Source organism: Acipenser ruthenus, chromosome 6 (assembly GCF_902713425.1).
Source record: "Acipenser ruthenus chromosome 6, fAciRut3.2 maternal haplotype, whole genome shotgun sequence".
Taxonomy (NCBI): Eukaryota; Metazoa; Chordata; class Actinopteri; order Acipenseriformes; family Acipenseridae; genus Acipenser; species Acipenser ruthenus.
The window spans coordinates 21,961,060-21,986,353 of NC_081194.1; the positions used below are offsets into that span (position 1 = coordinate 21,961,060).

The following is a 25,294-nucleotide window of genomic DNA, read 5'->3' on the forward strand; positions in this document are numbered from 1 at the left end:
CTGCTGGATCAGGTCATTTTGGATTTTGGTCCGAAATATTAAGGATGTTAAAACCTTGTGTTGAATGTGAGTCATTGTTTGCTTTGGAAAGCTGGGCAGTGTTGTTCATACATTAAAGAGAAAATATAATTATAGTGCACAGTAATCAGTCCTGGGAAGTATGAATCAGAATTAGATCTATACATCTGTACATTATGTATGAGTATAATTTGTATCCAGACTCAAGGTTGTGCACTGGAAGATGTCAGTGAAAGATTAATGTATTTTCCTTGTAAGGCATTTAATAGTAAATGGTGGTGCTAATAGTGTATTTTTGGTTTTCAATATTTTACTATACTATTTTAACTCTTTCTTTTATTCATTTTTGTATTACATTATAAATGTTTTCCTATCTCTGTTTACAACAGGAATAACAGCCTCCCCACAGTACTTCTGTACTGTGATTAAAGTCCAGACACTTACTGCAATATGTTCTGTCCCCTTAATTTAATTCTGTGGAATGATGTTTAGACTGTATGTTCTTTTAGATGAGTGACTTAAAGCCAATAGCAGTGATGTTTAGACTAAGCGGTACTTGGAGATGAACTTGAAGCATATCTGTATTTCCTAACGGACACTGCTAAAGCAGAGTTTCTTGCCATCTGTAAAAGAGACTTTGGCAATTTATATCACTGTGATCTTTCATCAATGCAAGACCCTGACCTAGATCTAAGTGTCTGGAGGCCATAGGTTTTCTACATATATAGGTTTAACAGTCATCTTTTTAAAGCAGCAGAATCCGCATTTCAAATATCAATAGGGATGTAAATGATCTAGTTGACTATCTACAGGGTGCGCCTTTAGTAAGGCAATTTTACATAAAGCAGCTGAACCACACCCTTGGCACTAAGGATTTCAGAACATAGCGCAGTATTGCCATAGAACACCACTATCAATCTGTCTGCTAATGGCTGATGGCCGATGGGGAAGACAACAGCTGCAGAGGATGACTAATGAAAGCAATCTGTATAAGCTGTAAAAATACCATGAAAAAAGTACATCATACTATAGCGGAGGCGTATCTGGTCCGCAACGGAATAAATGAAGACAGCACAGGTTGCAGTTCAAAGAAGTTAAAACTGCTATTTTTATTGAAACAGGAACGGCATGCAAAAGTACACTCTTTTTAGCAACAGGATAAGTAGCTCAGTTAGGCAGTGCCAACCACACAACACACGACACAACCCTGAGCTGCACGCAGGTAGAGATAAATAGAGATCCCCCCCGAGCCCTATTAGCTCACACACACAAGGGCACATTTACATACACACTGACCAATCACTTAGACCCACTATCCCGCGCAAGCAGCTGACTGGCGGAACCGAACACAAATCACAGTGCAGCCAACACAGACCCCTCTCTCATACAGCTGCACTGTGCACGTGACACCCTAGGCAGCACGCTAACACTGCCTAGACTCGAAACGCGCTTCCACTCACAGACTCGCGCAGGGTGACACACACACAAATGGCGGGGAAGATAGGACAGCACACACACACACACACCAATACCTAACTTTAACACTCCCGCTCCCCTCCCAGCATCCAGTCCTAAGCAGTCCAAACTGACCCGCCGTTACACTGCCCTCTGCTCTAATGCTTCCCGGCCTGGGAAGCACTGATCTGGTCCAGGTGTGACAGCTTGCGTGGTCGACAGGCTGAGGACAGCAACAGTCGGGTCCTGGCAGCACCTTCGAGGGCAACTCAATGCGATGACCACTTTAGGGGTTGGGGACCACTTTCACGGGACTCCAGGACGGCCACCAATCCCAGACCCCCGTGCCAGTCCAGGACGGCTGTCCCTCCTGGGTCCTGGCTTCCCTGGACTGTTGCCCCTCTCCACACAGCGAGGCAGAGTCTAGCCAGAGCAGCCCCAACAGCAACCTCAGAACCTGGCTGTTTGGAGAGAGCTGGGTGCTGCAGCCACAGTGCGGGGTACTCTCTCTGAGGTGGCGGCGCTGGACTCTCTCCTTGGGGCTCGGGCAACGCGGTGCTCTCTCTCAGGGGCACTTGCGACACGGCGCTGTCTCTCAGGTGTACCGGTGACGCGGGGTTCTCTCTCGGGGGCTTTGGCGGTGCGGGGCTCTGGCGGCACAGGGCTCCGGCAACGTGGGGCTCTCTCTCTGGGGCTCTGGGATGCGGCACTCTCTTTCAGGGGCTCTGGTGGCACGACGCTTTCTCTCTGGGTCTCGGGCAGTGCTGGACTCTTTCTCTGGGGCTCTGGAGATGCTGGGCTCTCTCTCTCGGGGGCTCTGGTGAAGCTGGTCTCTCTCTCGGGGGCTCTGGCAATGCTGGGCTCTCCCTCCGGGGCTCTGGCAATGCTGGGCTCTCCCTCGGGGGCTCTGGCAGCATGGGGCAGCCTCTCTCAGGCGGCGCAGGGCACTCTCTCTCTGGTTGCTTGGGATACTCTCTCCCTGGCAGTGGTTGTGGAGCGGAGCTCTCTGGGGGCGACTGCAGGCTCTTGTCGGCGGCTGCGGTGGCAGTACCGATGCTAGCGGTAGGTACTCAGACAGCGGCTCTGGGCACTCTGGTGGCGATGCTTGGCACTCAGGCACTGTGCACACCAGCCGTGGCCACCCTGGCTACGGTGCGGGGCACTCTAGCAGTGACCATGCTAGCAGTGGTGGTGGTACCGGCAGTATCAATGCAGGCCGTGGCTGTGGTGTTAGCTGCTCCTGTGGTGCCAGCTGCTCCTGTTCTCTGTGCACGCCCTTTGCAGGACCCCTGAAAAGAGCTGGCGCTTGCGCCGGCGGCGGCGGCTATCCCCATCTTGCGACTATTTCTGCCCAGGACTTGAGGAGCTTCAGCCACCATTCCTCCGGCATGCTGGGACAGTACACCGCGTAGTGCCCATACTCTTTGCAGACACAGCACACACAGCACACAAGCGTCCAAAATGCCCCCCAGGTAGTTTTCCCGGCCTTCCTCCTCCTGTGTAGCGTGCAGGGGTGCAGGGAATACTGCATAGACACAAAACACACTTCCACTCACAGACTCACACAGGGTGACACACACAAACGGCGGGGAAGACAGGACAGCACACACACACACACACACCAATACCTAACACTAACACTCCCGCTCCTCTCCCAGCATCCTGACCCGCCGTTTCAACACCATCAAATAAAATCAAATTCACAAATGAAGACATGCCATAAAGCCATTTATATATATATATATATATATATATATATATATATATATATATATATATATATATATATATATATAATTTTTATTTTAAGCTTACTGAATTACATTTAAAATTGTTGTAACTACCGTACATGTTCTCTGGAATAGATCAAAGAAACCAGCTATTCAGAACAAGTCAAGTCATTTATTCATTCATGCTCTTTTCTTATTAAATAGTAGTCTTTTGTATCAGTCTGTTTTTGTTCCAAACTAATACAAATATTAATTAAGTCACACAACTGCTTATTGCTCATATTTCATAAGTCTGGCAATTTACTGTACACTATACAATTACTTCATAACTATGCATAATAATGCACAATTTCAGAAAGTCCCAGGAATGCAATTAGGTCTCTGTAATAGAAGTCTTTGTTTTTTTTTTTGTCAAAACACAGCAAGTTGCAGCTGTGTGTGCAAGATGTGTCTATGGTGGATGAATCCTGATTGTGCTGTGGAAGCGCTATGAATTTACAGAGAAAAAGACCCCTGTGTATTTGATATCAATATTTCAAGGCTATTCCCGGAGAGCAAAAGACAACATAATGGGATATTGCAGAATCAGTGCATGCTAACATAGGCTACCTATATTTTCATTCTTATTTGGTTACCATTGCACCACGAAGTGACAACAACAAAATAAATAGGCCTACATAAGGCACATTTTATCTTTCCCATCTCTTAAGTACCAGTGGGTTGCAGTATGGTAGCAAGTGTACCATGCAAAATCAGTGAGTGGTCTAAACTTGTGGTCGTGACGTGTTTATTTCACATACACACACACAGCTTTCTTTAACATTTGTAATCCCTTCATAGTTAGAAATACTTAATTGTTTATCGTTACACCCCATATAATAATAGTGCAGCCAACTGTGGGCTGCTGCAGTTTCTGCCTGTGGCAAGAAGACAGGAAGAGACATTTTGCATGTGTGCAACACTGCAACAAGTTCATGAGCAGCAACTACTGTGTCAACAGAAAGTGTGCCCTTCGCTGCTGTGTACTATAATATTGTTTGATGATGTTTTCTAAAGAGTAGAGATCCTTCAGAATATTTGTACCCAGTTAAACTGTGGTATTCTGAAATTTATAACTTGAAGCATATTGGTTGAAAACTCCTAAAGGAGAGTTTCTTGCCTTCTGTAGAAGAAACATTAGCATAAAATGGCATCATAGAGTCCCTCTCATACTTACAATATCTCTTATACGCATACTTAACTTTTTTCAACATGTGTTTGCAGAGAACTTCTTATTTTCAGGATTTTAAGTTTGGATTACTGTCCCACATCCTAGTTGCTATGGCTAGACTATATTACATTTTAAAGGAGTGCTTTAGGAGTGTTGCCAGTCTATAAAGCAAAGCAATCCAACATTGATAGATAAAAAGATCATAAAGACCAGGACTTTACCACTTGGACCATAAGTCCCTGTTGGAGGGGAAGCATTTGCTGCAAGCAATTTCACCTCATTGAAACCTGCCATGGGAAATGGTGCTGAAGCTCTGCTGCAGAGAGCTATGGACATAAAAAAGGTATAATAAAAATAGGCATTTTTCACTAGCTAGATTTAGGGTCTATAAGGAAGTTATTATTAAGAAAACAGGGAAGAGTTACATATACTGATGTATTGTTGAAGGAAGTTACATCTTTGGCACATATACCCTTAAAGTGAATATGTGTAGGTGTGGAACAAACCAGAGCTTACTTTAGTTTTATTTAACAGTCCTATTACTCTGATTAATTTATTTAGGCTTGTAATTTTAGCAAGAAAATTACTGTAAGCATAATATTCCCATCAAACATGGTGGCACATGTTTCTTACTCTGGCATAATGTTTTGTTGACCCCAAGCAAACCCACAATGGTCACATGCAAATTGACCCCTTAGCGGTCACATGGGAGTGCACAAAACTCAGGTACCATAGAGATTATGTTAATGGTCTGTACATGTATAGGCCTAAAAATGTATGAAAAAAATGTATGGCACCACCTGGTGTCACAAAGACACATTATTCCTTTTGTTGAAAGTCTTTTATCAAGATTCAGATTTTAACTTTACATAAAGTTCCTTTACATATTCGTAATATTTGTCATCCAGCCATAGTCATTCTGGTATTAAGGTAGACTTATGCAAATAAAAATAATTAGATAGATTTATAAATTAACTTATTTTTCTATATACTAAACAAAAAATACCCAATTTGTTGCATGTATTGTAGGCTAGAGACTAAGTACAGTACAAAATAACATTATCTTATAATTACTACACAGGCAAGCTCCTCAAAGAGTAAGTAGTGGGGTTCTGAAAATTATAGCGTTATACATCCCCACATGTTGCTACAACTGTTTAAATAACGTACCTGTAATTTTTCTTTTCATTGTTAACATCCTGACAACTTTTTACACTTGTAACATTAAAGTCTGTTTCAAAGCTCTTTTCAAAATGGCTGCTCTAGTGCACTGGGGTTTGAGATATGTCCTCTAAATTACTTTAGGAAGAGCGATTAAAAAAAAAACAAAAACAAAAAAAAACATAAGAAGGCTTTTCTGTGCTATACCACATCATGGATTGTTATTGCTGTGTCATCTGTTTGAATGCAGTCAATACTCCTTACACCATCAAAAAGTTGTCAGTATGTTAACAATAAAAAGAAAAGTTACAGGTATGCTATTTAAACAGTTGTAGCAACACATGGGGACGCTGCAACGCTACATTTCTCTCTGTAACGTTAACATCTATCAAGATGTTCAGACAGGTCTCACCATCTAATTAATTATTTGCATATCCCAAACAATAAAAGTTAAAATATATTAATATACAAATGTAGTATTTAAATAATGGCTGTTTTAGGCACGGGTGCTGCAGAAGGCCTTATGTGACTGAAGGGATATTTAGCTGGCAATAATGTCTATGGTACCTGAGTTCTGTGCACTCCCACCTGATTGCTAAGGCATCAATTAGCACGTGACCATTGTGGCTCTGCTTGGGTTCTGGAAAACATTATCTCAGTGTAAGAAACATGCCCAGTCATGTCTGATGCGGATATTTTGTGTGTGATGCTTAAAATAATTGTCATGCTAAATTTGCATATGCAAGCCTAAAGAAAATATTCAAAGTATACGGAATAGTAAACAAAACTATTTTGTTTTTGTTAAAATTTGTTTTGTTAAACTTCAACACCTATAAATATTAACTTTAAATAGCATAAAAAGCTGGTAAAAGTCACTATCAAATTGCTTTAGTTCTATTAATTAGTTTCTTAACTCATTATGGCTGACTGTATTGCAACAGGGGGGCAGTGTGGAGTAGTGGTTAGGGCTCTGGACTCTTGACTAGAGGGTTGTTGGTTCAATCCCAGGTGGGGGACACTGCTGCTGTACCCTTGAGCAAGGTACTTTACCTAGATTGCTCCAGTAAAAACCCAACTGTATAAATGGGTAATTGTATGTAAAAAATAATATAATTGTATGTAAAAATAATGTGATATCTTGTAACAATTGTAAGTCGTCCTGGATAAGGGTGCCTGCTAATAAATAAATAATAATAATAACACACAACCTGTTGTAAAATAGGGTTGGGTTCATATGCGTCTATGATAAAGGTCTGGACCAGTAAAGTAATAATACCGTCAGTGCATTCTGTGTACTGTAAAATTTCTTAAAGATGTTTTATAAATTAGTAAAACAACAAAAAGAAATACAGTTTTTGTTTTATTCAGGTTTTCTAAGGTTGTTAATAATAATAAAAAAACACTTTAATATAGATAGCAAAGTTCTCATGGAATCACTGTAGGGATAGGATACTTTAAGATGTACTTATATTTAAAAATGTGTGTACTAAAGATGTAATGAAGGGGATAACATTCCCAGACCAACATATTTTTCCTTGTAATCCTTCTCAAACTAGTAGCTCAAACATTTTCCTGGATCATTTTTTGGGCAAGTTGCCTTTAACAATTGCATTATTATCATCATTCACAAATTATAATTATAAAAATTCTATTAAAATCAATGGTATTGTGAAATCTGTATTTTGTCTACATTTTTTTTATTTAATCAATAACCCTGATAGATTTTTCCCATTTTAGACTTCCTTGACTTGGGCTCCAATAGACCTGCTTGGAAGGAATTACAAGATAACTAAAATGTTTATAATCTGCAGCTACATGAAAATATATGTGCTTACATGTTTTATGAAAATCCCTGACAACTTTCTCAATTATGTATTTGGAAAATGTCAAGAGCAAGGATGTACAGTGCAGTAGATACATCGCTTTGATGCAAAATATTTGATGGGAAGAATCTATGAACAATCCTGCATATGTAAATGTGTACAGATACTCGGATGATGAATCTGCACCCATTCTTCAGAAATTAACTACCAGAGTCCCTTAATGTTGGTTGGGTACCTTGTCGTAAACCTTTTGTTTCAGTTCCTGCCAGAACAGAACAATGTTTTTTTGTTTTTTTATATATATGTATTCATTGATCTACTGGGCAAATCCATTATTGTAACATTTTTTTCTGAGCCTAAAACAAGGTAAGGAGACTTATGATTAAATTGCAGGTTGCTAAAAAAACAAACAAACAAACAAAAAAAAACAGGACCTTTACCCACTAGCTTCTAGGCACTTGGCAGTATCTCAGATGGTAATTAACTTTCACTGTATAGTAAACAATTCATTGCTGTGCAATAAAATACACCTTTAGAGCTCATTTAGCCAATACATTGGATATATATTCATATGTCCTGTCAATGCTTATCGATACTGTACAAAAAAGTGCTGCAGTGCTGATACTACAATATTTATAGCAGAGAAACAAAATACTCATAATACAAACATACAAGGTGAAAGTACAATTATGATGGCCCATTAATAATAATAAAAATGTTTTACTTAATGACCCAAACCTTATCAAGCACCATCCAAAGAAATCATTGCTTTTGTTTCTGTGACCATTTCAAAGTATATTTTGTTTAATGACTTTATTTTAAAGGTGCATACAATCACCAATGATAACTATGATATCATTTTTAGATTAGATAAAAAAAAATGTAAATGCATGAAAACATTTGATGATTACAAGCACTAAATTCACCTTTAAAAAAATACCTATGTAATGACATCACGTTTCCGTCTGCCACTGGGACCGACTTGAAGGAACAGAACAGCAAGCTGTGAATCAGTTATATTGGATTGGTGATTACATTTGTAAGTGATAACGCTACCAAAACTTGATATATACATGCAATCTGTGACCTTTGTGCAACACCAGGTGAAACTGTTGCCAGCTGAGTTTGCTATTGGAAGAAGATGAGATCTGAGTTTTACAGACTTGTTTCAAATGTGGCATAAACTTGTTTCCTAGTAGAATACTGAAAATATAAGATGGTAGATTTACTTTACATTTAAAATTAATGATATTCAACATCATTTTTATTTCTATCACCCTTAACCATTTACTGCCCTTGGTATGTTCCCACACCTATTTAATGACTGTTTTCTCAATGTCAAATATACTTGGACACTGGGCAGCAAAAGGTTAACTGCAAATTGTAAAAAGGATTCAAATTTCAAATCTGTTTTGTACTTTTTTATGTGTGAAGGACTACCCAAGAAAACACAATTTTTATCACAGCAAGTTTCCCTAGAAAATCCTTTCAGTGCATAAACAATTCCAGTGATGCGTCCCATGAAATGTTAAGTGAAAAGAAAGCTGTGAATGAGTATCAGTAGGTGGGTGGAACAGGGCATCATCATGTTATCCCCTATCAGTCTGCAAATCAGGTCATTGCACTAAGGCTCTTGTTTGTGATAGGGATAGCACATTGCTAAGAGGTTTTGTAGGTATTAAACATCTGTACTATCTTTAGGGGGACGTTACCGTTTTGTAATCCCCACCAAGACTATACAACGCTCATGTGTTCTTTACCAATGGACAGTGGTTTTATTTAGCCTCACAGTTCATGCTGATGCAGTGTCAAAATTGACCAAACAGTCATAATTTATCCTAACTACAGCTATTCATTCAGGCCATATATTTGTGGTTGTGTCTGCTGAGGGAAAAAAAGTTAACTTTAAACCCTTCTCGGCCGTCAAAGCACAGAGAATTGACTCCTGGGCTGCTGGAAGTATCTCTAAATGTGGGCTGTTGAATAATCCCTTTGGGGGCCCTGTAGCTATTTTTGTTCCTGGATATGCGTCATCAGTGGGTATTTTCTCTGGTGACTAGCTTACATCAGTAGGTCTCCTAGCATGCGCTCTATCAGTGAGTGGCTTATGATTGATGGGAGTTACGGCTGCTGTTTAGCTTTATTAGTGACCTCAGAGAATGGACAACAGGAATTTCCAAGCTGTGGAATGCTGCGAATGACTGGAGATGTGGGACTGGGGTGCTGATAAAGGCAGGTTAAGAGACAGACATTTGCAGCTGGTGATTTCCTTGTCAAAAACAAACAAGTTTCTAAATGGAATGCCGTTCTACACATTTCAGTGGTAAAATGTGTAAATGATTCTTTATATATATATATATATATATTTTGTTTGCACTGTACATATGTTCAATGTCCTATATTTGTATTGTGTGTGTGTGTGTGTGTGTGTGTGTGTGTGTTTGTGGTTGATTGTAGCAAATTGTTCTTTACTAGATGAACTGTAGCCTGCAGGTTTTATTAGCGTTTGACTGATGCAGTACGTCTGGCTGCTATTCCAATATGTGGTGTGCACAATAACTACAGGTATTGCACAGGCATCAGCATAGTAGAGCTTTATGTTGAAATGAAACAAAAAAGTTTACTTCCACCTATCCCTTAACAGATTTGGGCTTTTCTTAATATGTTACCAATTGCTGGTAAGCTGTGACATGTATAATATCTTTTAAATTGCACAGTATGTTGTTTGTGTAAATAGTATTGATAGTATAAAATATGTTTAATTTGGGGATGCAGTGAATTCATTAGATATCCTTTTATTTATTATAGCAGATTTTTCTTTCCTGTTTATGGTTAAAATGACATACACCTTATACTGTGACTTGAATGATATCTAAAAATTGCAATCAGTTGTGTGCTGAAGGGTGATTTTTATCATGCGGTAATAACTTGTTGTCTGAATGAAGGATCCTTTTGATAACAAAAGGAAATGCTTCAGGTTCCTGCTTTATGCTTTAATGTATATCGTCTCTCCCTTTGCATCAAAGGTGTGCATTGTTTCTGTAACGCTTATCTCCTGACTGCTCTGCATTTACAATTCCCTCCATTCACTTGCAAGGCTAGGAAACCCAGTCGTGAGATTAGTACGACCTTGAAATAAGTTCCCTTAGCTATAAATTGTATCACCCCCTACAGCCTCCAGGCTGAGTCTGCAGAACAGTTTTGCTTTATTTTTGTACAAAATGGTAGTGGTACAGTATCTGATAGCAGCTGAATGAGTGCTTGTTTCATTGCCAAGTGTGCAAAACCTTTTCCATTTCCAGCTGCATGGACAAAACATGCACAAATGCACCTCTCTTGTGTTCCTCTCATTACAGTACGTGGGTTACAGAATGGATTAGTGGTTCTCTAGTTAACAGGATAAGTTCAGCTGCAGGTTTGCCATTATTAAATACTTACTGGTACTCTAGTTTGTATTTCTTTACAGTACATGTACGTAGCTTGTTTGGTTGTCACTTCAAAAAAAAGTTCTAAATAGTTTTGGACAGATCAGAAAAGTCCCTGGTTGTTATTTCAAAGATTGTTTGGATATATTTTTTCCCCTAGATTTTGCTGTTACTGTCTTTTTACATGGTTGCTACTGGAAACTGGAGTAAAATTACCTTAACCCTTTTCTCCCTTTGAAACTACTGTAACAAAATAGGCTTGTCATAACAGCTGCTTATATTTGTATTATATCAAATAGCTGTCCAGAATTCATCTTGGCAGACAGCTTTGCCATCAGAAGTTCTAGGCTAATTGTCATCTGACTCAAAGGTATTGTGAAATTCTCACTTTTTGGCTCCCACATTACATGACAGTACCCACATGTATCAGTAAGGGGTAGGCTAATGGTTGAATGTCCTGCTTAGTGCCTTTTGTTGTAACTAATAATCCCTTTATTAATATGATATTATTTAGAACTGCAACCCTTTTAATATTCTGTACTGTACATTTAGTCTCATTTCAACATGGGATACTTAATATTTTGGTCAGTCAAAATGTGAATTGTTATCATTTGAACTACCTTTGTATTGAAAAAAAAAAAACAATAGGGAAAAAAATCGATTTACATGTCTTTTGATGCATTCAATTTAATGAAAAATATAAATTTGTGGTTGATGATACTTATACCACATGTGATGGAGAAAAGGGTTCCAAGATATATTTTCTGTGCATGCAAAAGAAGAGCCGTGTAACGTGTGCCACACACAGCTAGATTGGGTCTGACAAAAAATATACGTTTTGAAGACCTTAGACCAAATTTACTCCATTTGGGGGATGACAGAGAGAAATAAGCTATGTTTTTTTTTTGTTTTTTTTTTAGTTGTTACTTGGGCTTTTCACCAAATATATATATATATATATATATATATATATATATATATATATATATATATATATATATATATATAATTAATGCATGCCATTGATACAACAGATCAAACAACTGCCCTTAGCACATGAGCTACAATGACATTTGATATTATTATTATTATTATTATTATTATTATTATTATTATTATTATTATTATTATTGAGGAGTAATGTGTGCAGCTAATACATTAGACTCTTGTTCTAGCCAGTAAGGTGGACAATGAAAATCTGTCATAAGCATCCGCTGCTTTCAGATCTCAAGCAGATGCCCGTTCCTGACAGCAGCACACTCATAGTTACTTAAGACGTCACTCTACATTAAGGTTTATATTCAGCAGAAGTAGCTTTCTTTGAACCAGCCTCTGATCGTAAGTGACATTAAATATCCTGTGAATAAAGCCAGGTTTGAAAGGCGTTGCTGTTGCAGTTCCCTATCTACATGTGTTAAAAGTTGTTACTCGTGGAAATATTAAATAAGATCAATAGCATCTTCCCAAGTCCAGCCTGAGGGTGATTTTGACCAGAGCCACCACATCTTATGGTAGCTCTTACACTTACTTTAACAGCCATTTTTAACTTGGGCAAGTCAATATTCATTTATAACATTATTTTGGTGCTGTTTTGGTTTGAGGAACAAAATATAGTTATGTGCCCTCTTCAAAAGAACTGCTGCCTGTCGCCATGCATGCCTGACTGATGGTAGATTGACTTACGGCATAAATGTTACATTTTTGGTTGGCTATAAAATGTGTATGCCAACATAAATTTAAAAAATGGTCAGGCATGACCACGGAAATTCTCCAATAAGAGCATTAAGCTGCCCTGTCTAAACTAAACAGCAAAACCAATATCTGGCTAGTTCAAGAAAGAAATGAGAGGACAGAAAATGCCTGTTCTACAGAATCAGACAGCAAAATGTGTTGCAGCAACAACACTGTAAATTCAGCACATTTTGGAAAAGCTTTTTTTTTTCTTCTTCTTTTTTTTGGGGGTATAAAATATATATTCTCAAACAATAAATGAAAACACTGAGGTGTGTTTTACATCCGGATTGTGCTTTTATTATTATTATACGGTTTACAGTGACGTGCATTTTTAACACTTGTATTATTTTTTGGAGGGGCACTAAACTAACGACTACATTATTGAATGATTTAACATCAAACGCATAGATGAATCCCACTGTTTTATGTAATGAGATGCAAACAAGCAATCATTCTTTAACTTTCTTTAAGGTTACCGAAAATCTAATTAAAAACATTCAAAGAGCTCTTTGTGGATACCAAACCTTCCTTATTTCATCAAAATGGTTGTTAGATAAGGATTCCTTAATTAACTCAGGAGTTAAAGCTTTATGAATAGAGCCCTGTATTTCAGTAAATCACGTTGTTAAGTTTTTAGTTGGTTACTTTTTTCTAAACGCTGGCTCAGCTCATGTCACTAATAATCCCTTTTTTTGAGCTGTTTTCACACCCTCTTTTTACTCCATTGATTAAAAATTCTGTTATAAAAGATACACTGACTTAACTTGCTAGTGTAATTACATGGGGCTGATTTTACAGCGTCTCTGCTCCTCTGCTGATCCGTTGCCCTTATTTAAGGTAGACTGAAGCTGAACCTGATGCATCAGTAACTGATATGGTAGGAACATGCATCTTGTTTGCAGTGCAATGTTTTTAAATCTTGGCTGCCAGCAGGCAGTGGCAGGCATTGTTGGTAAAATTGTCAGCTAATGTAGATTGTGAGCAATGGAATAGCGCAAATAGTGGAGAAGGAAATCATGTTTATAGCATAGTTCACAGATGGGCAGGTGAAACCTTGGTGAAAGTCTTTAACAAATTAATGACTACCAAATACATTTCTTTATAAGACTTCTAGTTGAAGTATTTGTCAACTCATTTGATTTGTAGTATTTTTTTACATAGTTAATACTTCAAATTATGGCAATAGATTCATAACGATTTTCATTGGTATTCATTACAATTTGCCTTGCTGGTCAGTTTATTAAAGGGGAAGTTAAACTAAAAAAGTGGTCCCTGAGTGTTAGGGGTAAGAACATACAGGTTAGTGCATACACACATACATTTAGACTGCTAAATATACCCATCCAACAATTTGCAGGCAATTAACGTTTTTCATTTCTCTGCTTATGTGCTAAGGTCGTGTTAAATTCTTTAGAACACAAAAGCTTCTGGTTATTTTTGACTAACTTAGCTGATGAACATGGCAACATGAAAACAGAAAAATAAACAGATGTAGGATATAATGGGCAAGATTGTCAAAGCTTTGTACTCCCAAGGTGGTGGGGTTTTCTATGTTAAAAAAAAAAAAAAACAACCTTGAACTGTGTTGTCAATGACAGTATATTGTCTTCCTTCAAAGGCATTTGTGCTGTATTACATGAACTTCAAGGTCATTCCACTGTGCATAAAAAAATAAATAAATAAATAACATCACAAAGAACAGCCAACTGTGTTCATTTACTGTTGTTTATGGATAAAATAAAATCTATAAATTTTCCAAAAACTTGATGTGACATTTATAAAGCTGAACATTGCCAACAGGGTTTTTTAGACCCTTATTATTACCTGCACAGTTACTAAACAGCTTTTTTATATTACAATTAAAAAGACTATCGAGGGGCCTCCTTCAGAAGTCTGGAGGTAAGGTCTAGCCCTGCAGCCACAGATTAAGGAATACTGTAACATGTAAATTGACAGACCTTTGGGTTATAGTATAGTTTTATTTTGAGGTATTTTCTACTTTCATATAAAATTGATAATGGGATGTGTACACAGCAGGAATGGAAAAATATGAGGTACATTACGAGATCTCTGCATTCCTTCCAGTCACAAGGCTAGGCACGAAAACCTCCACATCTGTTGGAAACTTTTGGTAGAACTGTGTGCACAGTTGTGTGTTTCTTGTAGGTAATGGTTGTCTGTTTATTTATTGAATGTTTTCATACAGGGAAGGGAAACCTTCTGTCAATATTAAGAAGAAATTCCACCTGACTATACACCTGTTTTCCTAACAGTACTTCTGTGCAAGATCAAATTACAGGTTTATTTTGTTTATAAAAAGGTATGCTTTGCAAAACAGCCATCATCCATTGTGGAATAATGCTGTACATGTTTCGAAATGACCTTACTGTCTTCCATACAGATTTACACTTACACTGCCTCAAACCTAAAACCATGAATGCTATATTCAGTCCAAATAAAGCTTTGGTTCGTTATCTTATTTTGTCTTTCTTAAAAACAGTAGTATTATTCACATAATTTATATTAATTCTTTTTGCAAGTGGTAATTGTTGTCTATGCTGCTGGTTAAAATGTGTGCTCAATATGTGCATTAGTCTGTTAGTCTGGCCTTATATCCCACATACAAGTTTACATATATTTCGAGAAGTGCTTTTCCACTGGTGATGAAACGTGGTAAGGAATAATCTGACACCTTGCATCTATTACGAGTATCCCCATAGCTGGCATTTATTTGCACACCTTTGCAGCCAGTTATATTTTTAATTCTAACAGATACTCTTTTCAAGCATGTCACTTCATTCCCAGACCTACATAATTTTAAAAAAAATATTTTATTTATTTCTTAATTTTAATATATATATATATATATATATATATATATATATATATATATATATATATATATATATATATAATATTAATTAATAATATTAAAACAGCAGACCAAGCTTGTGTTCAAACAAAATTAATAACATTTGTATCTAGTTATTGGTGATTATTACAACTAGTTATTTAATTAATTCTTAAAGGGAAAGATTCAACATTATGGTAAAACAGTACACAACAGTTGTTTCTCAGTAACTTATTTTACAATTAATTATTTTGCAACAATACAATTACAGAAATGCAACCAATGAAAATTCCTCATTTAACCCTCCTGGAGATTCAGTTCAAAGCCTATATATCCATTTCACTTCTTTTTGTAACAGTATTTTATCTCGATCACCACCCTTCCTTGGATTCTTAACCAATTCAATGCCCAAGAATCTAAGGGAGCAGATGTCATGTCCCATTGGGGTAAAATGTCTTGCTACTGATGATTTAGGTTCACGATTCCTTATACCACTTTTGTGTTCACAAATTCTGTTTTTTAATTATCTTTTTGTTTTACCCTAGTTTTGCATCACCATATAGAATCAACAAATTTTGCTTCATAAAGTCGAATGAAACTTGATGAATAATATTAAGTTAACATATTGAATTACATACCGCTTTGAAGTTTTCATATACTCAACCTGTAACTTGATCTTGCAATTAAAAATGAAAAAATGTGACATTTAGAAATCTAACATAAAATACTGGACTACTGTACTATTATGGTTTCCAGTAGACTTTTTTGCGATATCATTTCGTAGTTTCTTTGATTACATGATGGTAACTAAAAGATCTAAATTATGTTCATATAGTTTTTTTTTTTTTAATTATGTCTCAATCCTAAAATTCTATGTGATGCAAAACTTTTGGCCATAGCTGTAGGGTTTTTTTTTTTTTTTTCTCGCCATTTATTTAGGCTGCACCATTGTAGTTGATTTGCAATTTTTTTTGTATGGAATTTCCTGACTTTTGTGGCTTCATGCTTAAACCATAACATTTTTTTTTTAAACAAATGTTAAAAATCTCCAATATTGCTACCTAAATAGAAAGGTATTGTAAGATTGGATTGCCGTATTTCAATGGGCTCATCAACGCTTCAGTAATTTTCATCTATAAGAAGTTCTTTTTTATGTAAATTACACAGGGGAAAAAAAATCACATCTGGATTTGTATATATTGTTAAAAAAAAACAAAAAAACACTTTTGTGTTCATAAATTATGGTGGGAACATATATATATATATATATATATATATATATATATATATATATATATATATATATATATATATATAATCCTGCCAGTGGAAGATGTTTCTGGAGAACACACACACATTGAGACAGGTGGAACATTGGTAGTTTCCTGAGATGGAACTGTGACTGTGGAACTGTGTACTATGTATTTCCACTTATCAGCCACCTTAACACAGTCATTTCTTCTCCCTCTTATAGGAGTGAGTGGTGTTTTTTTTGTAATTGAGATCTGCATGTAAACATCAGTGAATAATTAAACTGTAAGAGATAAAACAAAGTTAATCCCCACTTCACATTAAGCAATCAGGTGATACCTTTGTGCCTTTGGTGCAGATTATATTCTAACCACTTCCTGGGGTTTTCTCTTATATTGGTAATGATTCAGAAGATGGCACTACGAAGCTGAACATTTTCTGTGTTCCATTGTAGCTGTGTTCCATCACAGTGAATGTAAACTGCAGGATTTGTACATCTACAGTAGGCTTATAAACGTGGTAAGCCATAAGGAATAAGGTTATTACTGTTCTAAATTTGTAATAATAATTGTAACCTGTCAAAATAGTGCAGTCCCAATTCATCACTTACGGGAAACGGGTTTAAGTATGATGATTAGATTACTATATGCTCTAATTTATCTTTTAGGCAAAAACTCACTTATAAAAAAATCTACAGCAATAACAAGTCATGCATTATTGTTTAAATAAGAAATATACTGCATTAGGCCGTTCAAACAAACTCTGTTGACATAAGATGAACTGGTGACTGACTGTAGTATTGTGTCAATACACATGTAATACAATCAACATGTCAATGGAAAGCAAAGACATTTCTTTTTGATGGTCCTTAGTTGAGTCATACTGTACCTGTTTTCCAACAGATTACCATTTTTGAAAGTTAAGTTTTCATGAGGAGCTAAGCATTGTTGCCCCTGAGCAGTACTGTAAGATTGCAGATGTTACTGTATAAGATATTCCTTTTTTATTTATTTATTTTTAATATGGATTTAACTGAAGTGACACACACACACTTCAGAAAGCAGCTTAATTCCTTGTTATAGTAACAGCCTGATATACTGGGCAATACGTGTTTTTGACCTACTTTAATGATTTTATCAAATGCTCGCAGTTTTATCAAGGGTGACCTGTTATAAATGAATTAGTGCCAACATTTAATAAGAACACAGTTCCCAGTCATTTTCCAACACTGTTTGGATAAAGCATAGATGAAGCAAGATATTTGTGGTTAACGTCACAGTGTGTGTTATATACTTTATACACTGGACTTGGAAAGAACCATATCATATTGACAACAGGCTTTATACAAGGTGTGCCGTTCATTTTTAATTTGCACACATTCTTGCTCTGAGTAAGAGTACATTGCTATTGTGTTAGCAGCTTTAACAAAATTACCAAAATAAAAAAGTGATTAAGATTAATTTTCAATTATCTTATGCTGAAACTGCCTAAAACATCAATAATCTTTATCACAGTTTATGGTTGTTCAGTTATTTGGTGTTTTTTAAAGGTCATTAGAAGGATAGCTGTGCCATATTTATAATTCCATTTCAATTTTGAATTAAGTGCTCTGCTCCCAATTTAGGGTCTTTAGTTTCAAATGATTTCACAGTGGAAACTTGAATTCATGGAGTGTGTTTGTCTAGAGAGTGTGCAAAACAGAAATAAGGCACATAAACAGGAGGGATCATCACCAAAATATTTCACACATTCTTAATCCTTAAGCGGCTTTGCACTTTGCAAAAAACATCACATGGTGTTCAACAGAAGTGATTCTGAAAAATATTATTTATTTTTGTTAATCTTAATTGTTACGTATTCATGAATCCTGAAGTTGGGTTTTACAGTAGACCATTTGAAAATGAAGAAAAACAGTCTGCTGTGAAAATAAAGGGAGTATTCTGCTAATTTGTTGTATTTCCTGGCCCTCTGCCATCTTTGATAAAGTGTTTTAGTGTTGAGCACCCAGAGCCCTCTGACATTTCGACCCCCTCTGTCAATCATCAGATTCACAGAGGGATTATATAAAACAGGGACTCATACAGTGCTCTGTGAGCACTGTTGTTCAAGACTTTTCAATTATAAAACCATAAAGATCCCACTTCTTCTCTCAGAATATTTGCTTAGTTGTGAAGCATATCACAAATCTTCGTAAAGTATCTTAGTGAGTTCCTTCGAAAACAGTCATAAAAATGTATCAGTGGCATCTGCAAAAGATTCAAGATGGGGTATTAATTTTACTGTCTGACGCACTGACATGCCAGTAAGATTAGCCCTTTGTTGCATAATTAAGAACATTACTGTAAGTATGGCTCATGGCTAGTCATATTCCTGTAAATCGCCATATGAACTTATGGAGCAACTTTACATTTTATAAATATTTTCCTTAGAAGTGGACCTTATCTGACTGATATAAAAGTACTGTAGAGCAGACATGTACTGTACAGTAATTTGAATGATGTCTGCCTGTGCTACAGATTTAATATATATGGGTGGAAGAAAGGAAACATACAGTATGTAGACATAGATTGAATTGAAAGATATATAAGAGAATTAAAAGTAGTTTTTTTGCAGTTTCTGAGCCCGGGCATGTTATGGTTCTTAGACTAACTCACTTTTTACTATAGCAAATGTAATTTTAGGATAATTAAAATAAAAGATGGTGTGTCCTGTAAGGAAAATTACTTAATTACCTGTAGTCATGAATAGTAATGAGTTGTAATTTTGCTGTCATAGGAACAGTGAACACAGAACAATAAAAACTGTGTGTTTTCATAGATACTACTATACTTGCTGTAGGGAAGATGTTTCTTACTGACTAATTAATTCATCAGGATGTGCTGCTGTTTTATATTTACTTTTGGATTTACAATAGAAGAACATTAAGTGTTTTTTGTTTTTTAACACTCAACTGTAATACAGTGCTATGTTATACACTTTCAGCTAAATAAAATAAGAATATTCCATGTTAATATTTAAAGAATATTCTAACATGAAAAATCATTTTTGACCCAACATTAGTATTTTACTGCCTTCATTTTATAGTTCTCTTTCAATTTATTTGAAACAGGTTTCTATGCTCAGAATGTCTAATATTTGTTCTGTTGCTATAGATTTCTGCTTTGAGTGTACCCATTAAAGCATAATATTCATTTTCTTGTCATACTGCTCCGAAAACCAATCACCTAATGAAACTAAAAGAGCACAAAGGCACTAAGTCTATAAGTATCTATTAAGTATTCTGGTATTAATTATGCAGGACATTCAAACTTCATATAAAAGAGGGATAGGCATGCCCTTTAAAAAGGGGTCCTAAAACTATTTTAAATACAAATGGTGTGTTATGATATTTTGTATAACTGAGCAGTACTCATGTTTCATTCATTTAGTACTCACACATTTTTAAAAACAACAGTTTAGGATTTAGGAAAGCATACAGCACCATACTGTATTTGAACTTTTTGTCCAAAGTCACATAGCCTGCTCAAAATATCTTATTATGTGCACAGTCAATGAACATCACTTGCAGTGTTTTTAAAGCCTGTGTTTGGAATATGTTGTGGATCCCTGTCAATGTTGGAAGTCCATAACTGGTTGATTGAAATCAAGCTGTAAACAACCCTGAGCTCCTGTTTTTGTGGATCATTGCTATGATGGGGGCTGTTTTAGTGTTGTGATGATTGTTATGTTTGCTGCTGCCATCTGGTGTTGTCCTTCCAGGACCATCTTCATAATGAGGCCACATTTCAGTAAATACATAAATAAATAATGCAATACATTTTCAACAAGGCATTAACAGTTTGCTTTGCTGCAGATGAAGAGCAATAGATTACAGTAATGACAGTAGTGTTTTGTCCGCCTGAAAAGGTAGTATGTTCTGAACTGAATGAAGTCCCTAACTTCTAGTGCAGGTGTATATGACAAGTGCTGTTACTATGGTTTCAGTGTACAAGGGATAAAGTGACCAGCGACAAGTCTGAAAGCTTTTACTTTCCTGAGCAAGGTACCCATTCACATACTCAGAGTTGTGGCTTCTGGTGAGAGGTGTTTGGTCTTAAACCCACAGACTCAGTGCTTTAGCATTGCAGTGTTTTAACTGCTGAGCAGTGCTTATTTTGTATTTGTTGTTTAACAGTTTAACTATTTTTAGTCTTTGTTAAAGTGATGTCCTGTATATTTACCATAGCAATATTGGCCAGCCTAGTTATTTAGTTTATTTTGTATATTTTGTTTTGTGTCACGTGCAGCAGTGTCATCTGGGATGAATGAACTCAATGGCCTATCAGTTTTAGACACGGTTTATTAAACAGCATTTTAAAAAATGTGTAAAATTTTTGACTAGTGTATATGTAGACTAGACATTATCTTTTATATTTTATTTAGGCAATTATTTTGTCCTTTTATTCTTGACTGTGGTCAGTACCACATGTCTTGAAAATGCATCGCTTAATAAATAATTTATAACAAATATGATTTTAAGAACTTATTTTGATATTATAGGAGGCTGTGTGGTCCAGTGGTTAAGGAAAAGGGCTTGTAACCAGGAGATCCCCGGTTCAAATCCCCCCTCAGCCACTGACTCATTGTGTGACCCTGAGCAAGTCAATTAACCTCCTTGTGCTGCGTCTTTCGGGTGAGACGTAAGTGTAAGTGACCTCTGCAGTTGATGCATAGTTCACACACCCTAGTCTCTGTAAGTCGCCTTGGATAAAGGCATCTGCTAAATAAACAAATAATAATAATACCAGTCATTTTATAAAAAAAGCTAACCCAAGTGTCGTAGTTTCCTCCACTGATAAGCTGACAGTCTGTGAATGACAGGTTACTTCTGTTGCAGTGAGCAGGTAAATCTTGAGCTCTGCTGTGTTTTGAAAACAAGCTGGGATGTAAATTGAAAATGCACTACGAATTTGCTCAGGTAACCCAATAAGGAGACGGGTCTCTCTGAAATGGGAAAACGAGAGAATGGCAAAACACAACACGAAAACTTTGTAAGTACTGTAATTGTTTATAATTGAACAAGGATGCATGTACACAACTATGAAGGTTAAACTATGCTACTGGATCTTTAATACGTTGAAAGGAAATAATTTTAATTGTAAACATTAACAGGAAGTCTTTCCTCTACCAAGGTGATAAAACAGTAAAGCCACAATGGATCAGTTAATCATTACTGCACTTCAGGCCTGCCAAATTCAGCTGCCAAGTTAGTTTTTTGTGTTTTGCAAATGTCTCGGAGTTTTTTATATATGCACAAACTACAGTTATACACGTGTTTTTAGACTTTTATCTATTCTATACCCCCAAACACTGTAATGCTATTTTTCATTATGCTACTGTACAAAAATTAGTTTATTGTAGTGCTATTTTCTATTCGTCTCAAATCTGTTTTGAAATTGCATTTGATGTAGGTTATATAGCTGTAGAAATGGAAAAATAAATAAATAAAAGACACAGTAATACGTCGTTGCCTGCTTTCGAATTCAATTGTCCTGAAGAGTAATGTGAATTTGAGACACAATACAAGTTGTGTTATTAAAAAATAATGAATTTTATTCTAAGATTATGGGCAGGCACTATACTCTATATGCTTCCCTGGCAGTTCTGACATGAGTGACAACTCCTCTTAATGTTTAGTCCTTGGCATCTTCAAAGCAAATAATGTAACTTCTTTGCAAATGGCAGAGTGAGTTTATGATTTGGACTGCTGCCCACGGAGGACTTAGCTGATATCACCAAAGTTAATTTCACTTTCTGTATGACCTCAGCCTAATTCAAACAGAGGCCCGTAGAGATGAAAGGCTGAAAAGACATGCAACAAAAAAACATAGATTATGCTTCATCAGAAATATGAAATGTACTAGATTTTACAGTACAGGACAGAAACATAAAAAATAGTATTTGTGATGTTTTGGCTGTCTGTGTGAAATGCATTATTATCTCAGCAATTTTATTTGGAATGTACTCAGTTTCTCTTGACTTTTGGTAACTTGACAAATGGAGAGTCACAAGTTGTTCATCTTCATGATCCAGGACCTAAAACCTTTGAGAAAACCTGTTCAAGATCAACTAACTGGGTTAAATGTGTCTTATATTGAATTTTTTTAAAATAATCTTTACACCTTATGAAGCTCTTCCTTTATATCACACATAAGTGTAAAAATAATCTTGCTAAATTGTGTACTGTTGTTGGAATGATGTGTATCCACGTTTACATTATTAATGGGGGTGGTTGTTGGAGTAGGAAAGTCACAAAACTATGAATGATATATGCTTAGGTGGCTGTCTGTCATAAAACAAGTTATCCCTGGATAAAGCTGTACCCTGTCCAACACTCTACCCCCACATAACTGGATCTATTGCAGATCAATTTCTACATGTCAGATATCCTTGCTAAACTTGTTTGAAACCATGGTTCTTTTATAAGCGTCTTAATTTAATCTCTCTAACTATAAAGTTACATGTACTGAGTACATTTTAGTGGTGCATACAGAAACATAAAAATGCATAGATGTATTCTATACTCTATGTACAGCTTACTGGAGAAGAATCATGTGACACTGAAAGTACTAGTTTAATAAAACCCATCATGTAGTTTAACCCAGTGGTGGAAGTTAGGAGGCTGTGTGGTCCAGTGGTTAAAGAAAAGGGCTTGTAACCAGGAGGTCCCCGGTTCAAATCCCACCTCAGCCACTGACTCACTGTGTGACCCTGAGCAAGTCACTTAACCTCCTTGTGCTCCGTCTTTCGGGTGAGACGTAGTTGTAAGTGACTCTGCAGCTGATGCATAGTTCACACACCCTGTAAGTCGTCTTGGATAAAGACATCTGCTAAATAAACAAGTAATAAATAAACAAATAATAATTATTCTGCTGGGAAAGTGTACTGCTGAGTGACATGGAAACTGCATGTCACCTTGGAAAAGTGGAGACACTTGTTGCAAAAAATGTTATTCAAGAACTACAGTTGGTATATACTGACTGTATTTGTCAAGAGGGCATTGATACTAAGAAACACCTTGGCCAGTCTGAACTTTAGACTAGATAATTTTGTTTTAGAATTAGATTGGAATTAAGACACCTGGCCTAGTACACTACTTGGGCTACCTGTGATAAGTATAACATGCCCAGTGTAATTGGGTGTTCTGTGCTGTGAAGTGTTTTTACAGATGTCACTTTAATAAAGAAACTGCTAACCTTATGGGATTCATAGACAAGTTTCAGTTATCGACAAGGCAGAACTATGCATTGAACTATAAAACATTGTACATACTCTCACCATCAATGGATGTCTGTCTGGTTATCTGTCAGTACTACTGTACATGACCACTAAACATAACATAAGAACGCTTAGGCTAATGATCTGCAGTTAATTTCAGCTCAGTTGAAACATTCTACAGTGGTAGGAGAATCTAAAGAGCCTAAGTTATTGGTTAGGTAAATGTTTCTCTTTTTCTTTGCGTAAACAGCAATCAACAAACCGTAGCAAATTCATGGAAATGATTTTATTGTTTAGACTGCAGAAGGTAAATTTGACAGTTCTGGAAAGGTCATATGTATCAAATCTCATTTATATTAAATTGTTCATGAAAAAAAAGAGCATCAGATGGGCTATTTTTAATCCTAGTTTTAGTGATGCAGAGACTGAGACAAATTAAAGGTATTGCTTTTAGTAACATCATCAGTCCAGCCAGGGGCTCTCATTAGTCTTTCAAATTATATTGGATGACATAGTAATTGTTCAGTAATGGTAAAGGAATTGCAGCAGGGACATGCTTTATAAAGCACCACATTGAATGTCCATCATTGAATTTGATTGCTCTTTTAAACTAAATCAATGCAGAGCAGCTTGGGAGAAAGAATCTGTAACCTTGGTACAGAATCCAGGTACATCTGGAACGGCACATGGGTTATTTATTTTGCTTACAGTGAAAACATGTAAATAACACAGCATTTAAATACACCGTTTGAATCCTGGGGGCTTGCTTGTTTCTTGCCTTTTCCCCTGAGGTATGTGTTAAAGGGCTGTCCTGATTTCTACTCCATCCAGTCTTTGAAGAAGATGCTACTGTAGCTGACCCTGTTCATGTTACGGTCGTGAGTTCATTACACAGTGCAGCCTCGCTTTGAAATTCAAATGAATTCACCAAGTTGTTGTTGAGTTTGAGAGATACCTAGGTAACGCTGTTTGATGATAAGAACAGTTGGTGAGGGAAGCAGAAAGAGCCACACAACCCCATTCCTACCTCTGTTATGAAATAAACTACTGTAAGCAACCATACTCTTCTGATTTAGTTCTGTGTGTACTGTACACAAATGCCATTAACACTCTACCAGGAGGATTACGTTACTACAGAACAAGTCTGGTTCTGTTAATTGTGGTAAAGTGTTTGCATTTAACTAGCTTTAATTTACAGAAGTCGCAAATTTTATTTTTTGGTAATTCTTTGCAAATATTAGGTTATCTTATTAAATGGATTGCAAATGTTATTAATGGATTGGGCAGCAGTGTGGAGTAGTGGTTAGGGCTCTGGACTCTTAACCGGAGGGTCGTGGGTTAAATCCCAGTTGGGGTACACTGCTGCTGTACCCTTGAGC

At 36.5% G+C, this 25,294-nt stretch overlaps 1 protein-coding gene across 3 annotated transcripts in view; it reads left to right on the plus strand.

The window, feature by feature from the left end:
* The window catches only part of LOC117410911 (transcription factor HIVEP2-like), a 67,133-nt gene that overhangs the window by 12,830 nt on the left and 29,009 nt on the right, over window positions 1-25,294 (plus strand). Inside the window, exon 1 of one of the 3 annotated variants that reach the window (XM_034017860.3) lies at window positions 9,175-9,720. The exons of the other annotated variants lie outside the window; for them this stretch is intronic. The gene's annotated coding sequence lies outside the window, so the exon portion shown is untranslated. Of the gene's footprint in view, window positions 1-9,174; window positions 9,721-25,294 lie in introns of those variants that run through there. 3 annotated transcript variants of the gene reach the window in all.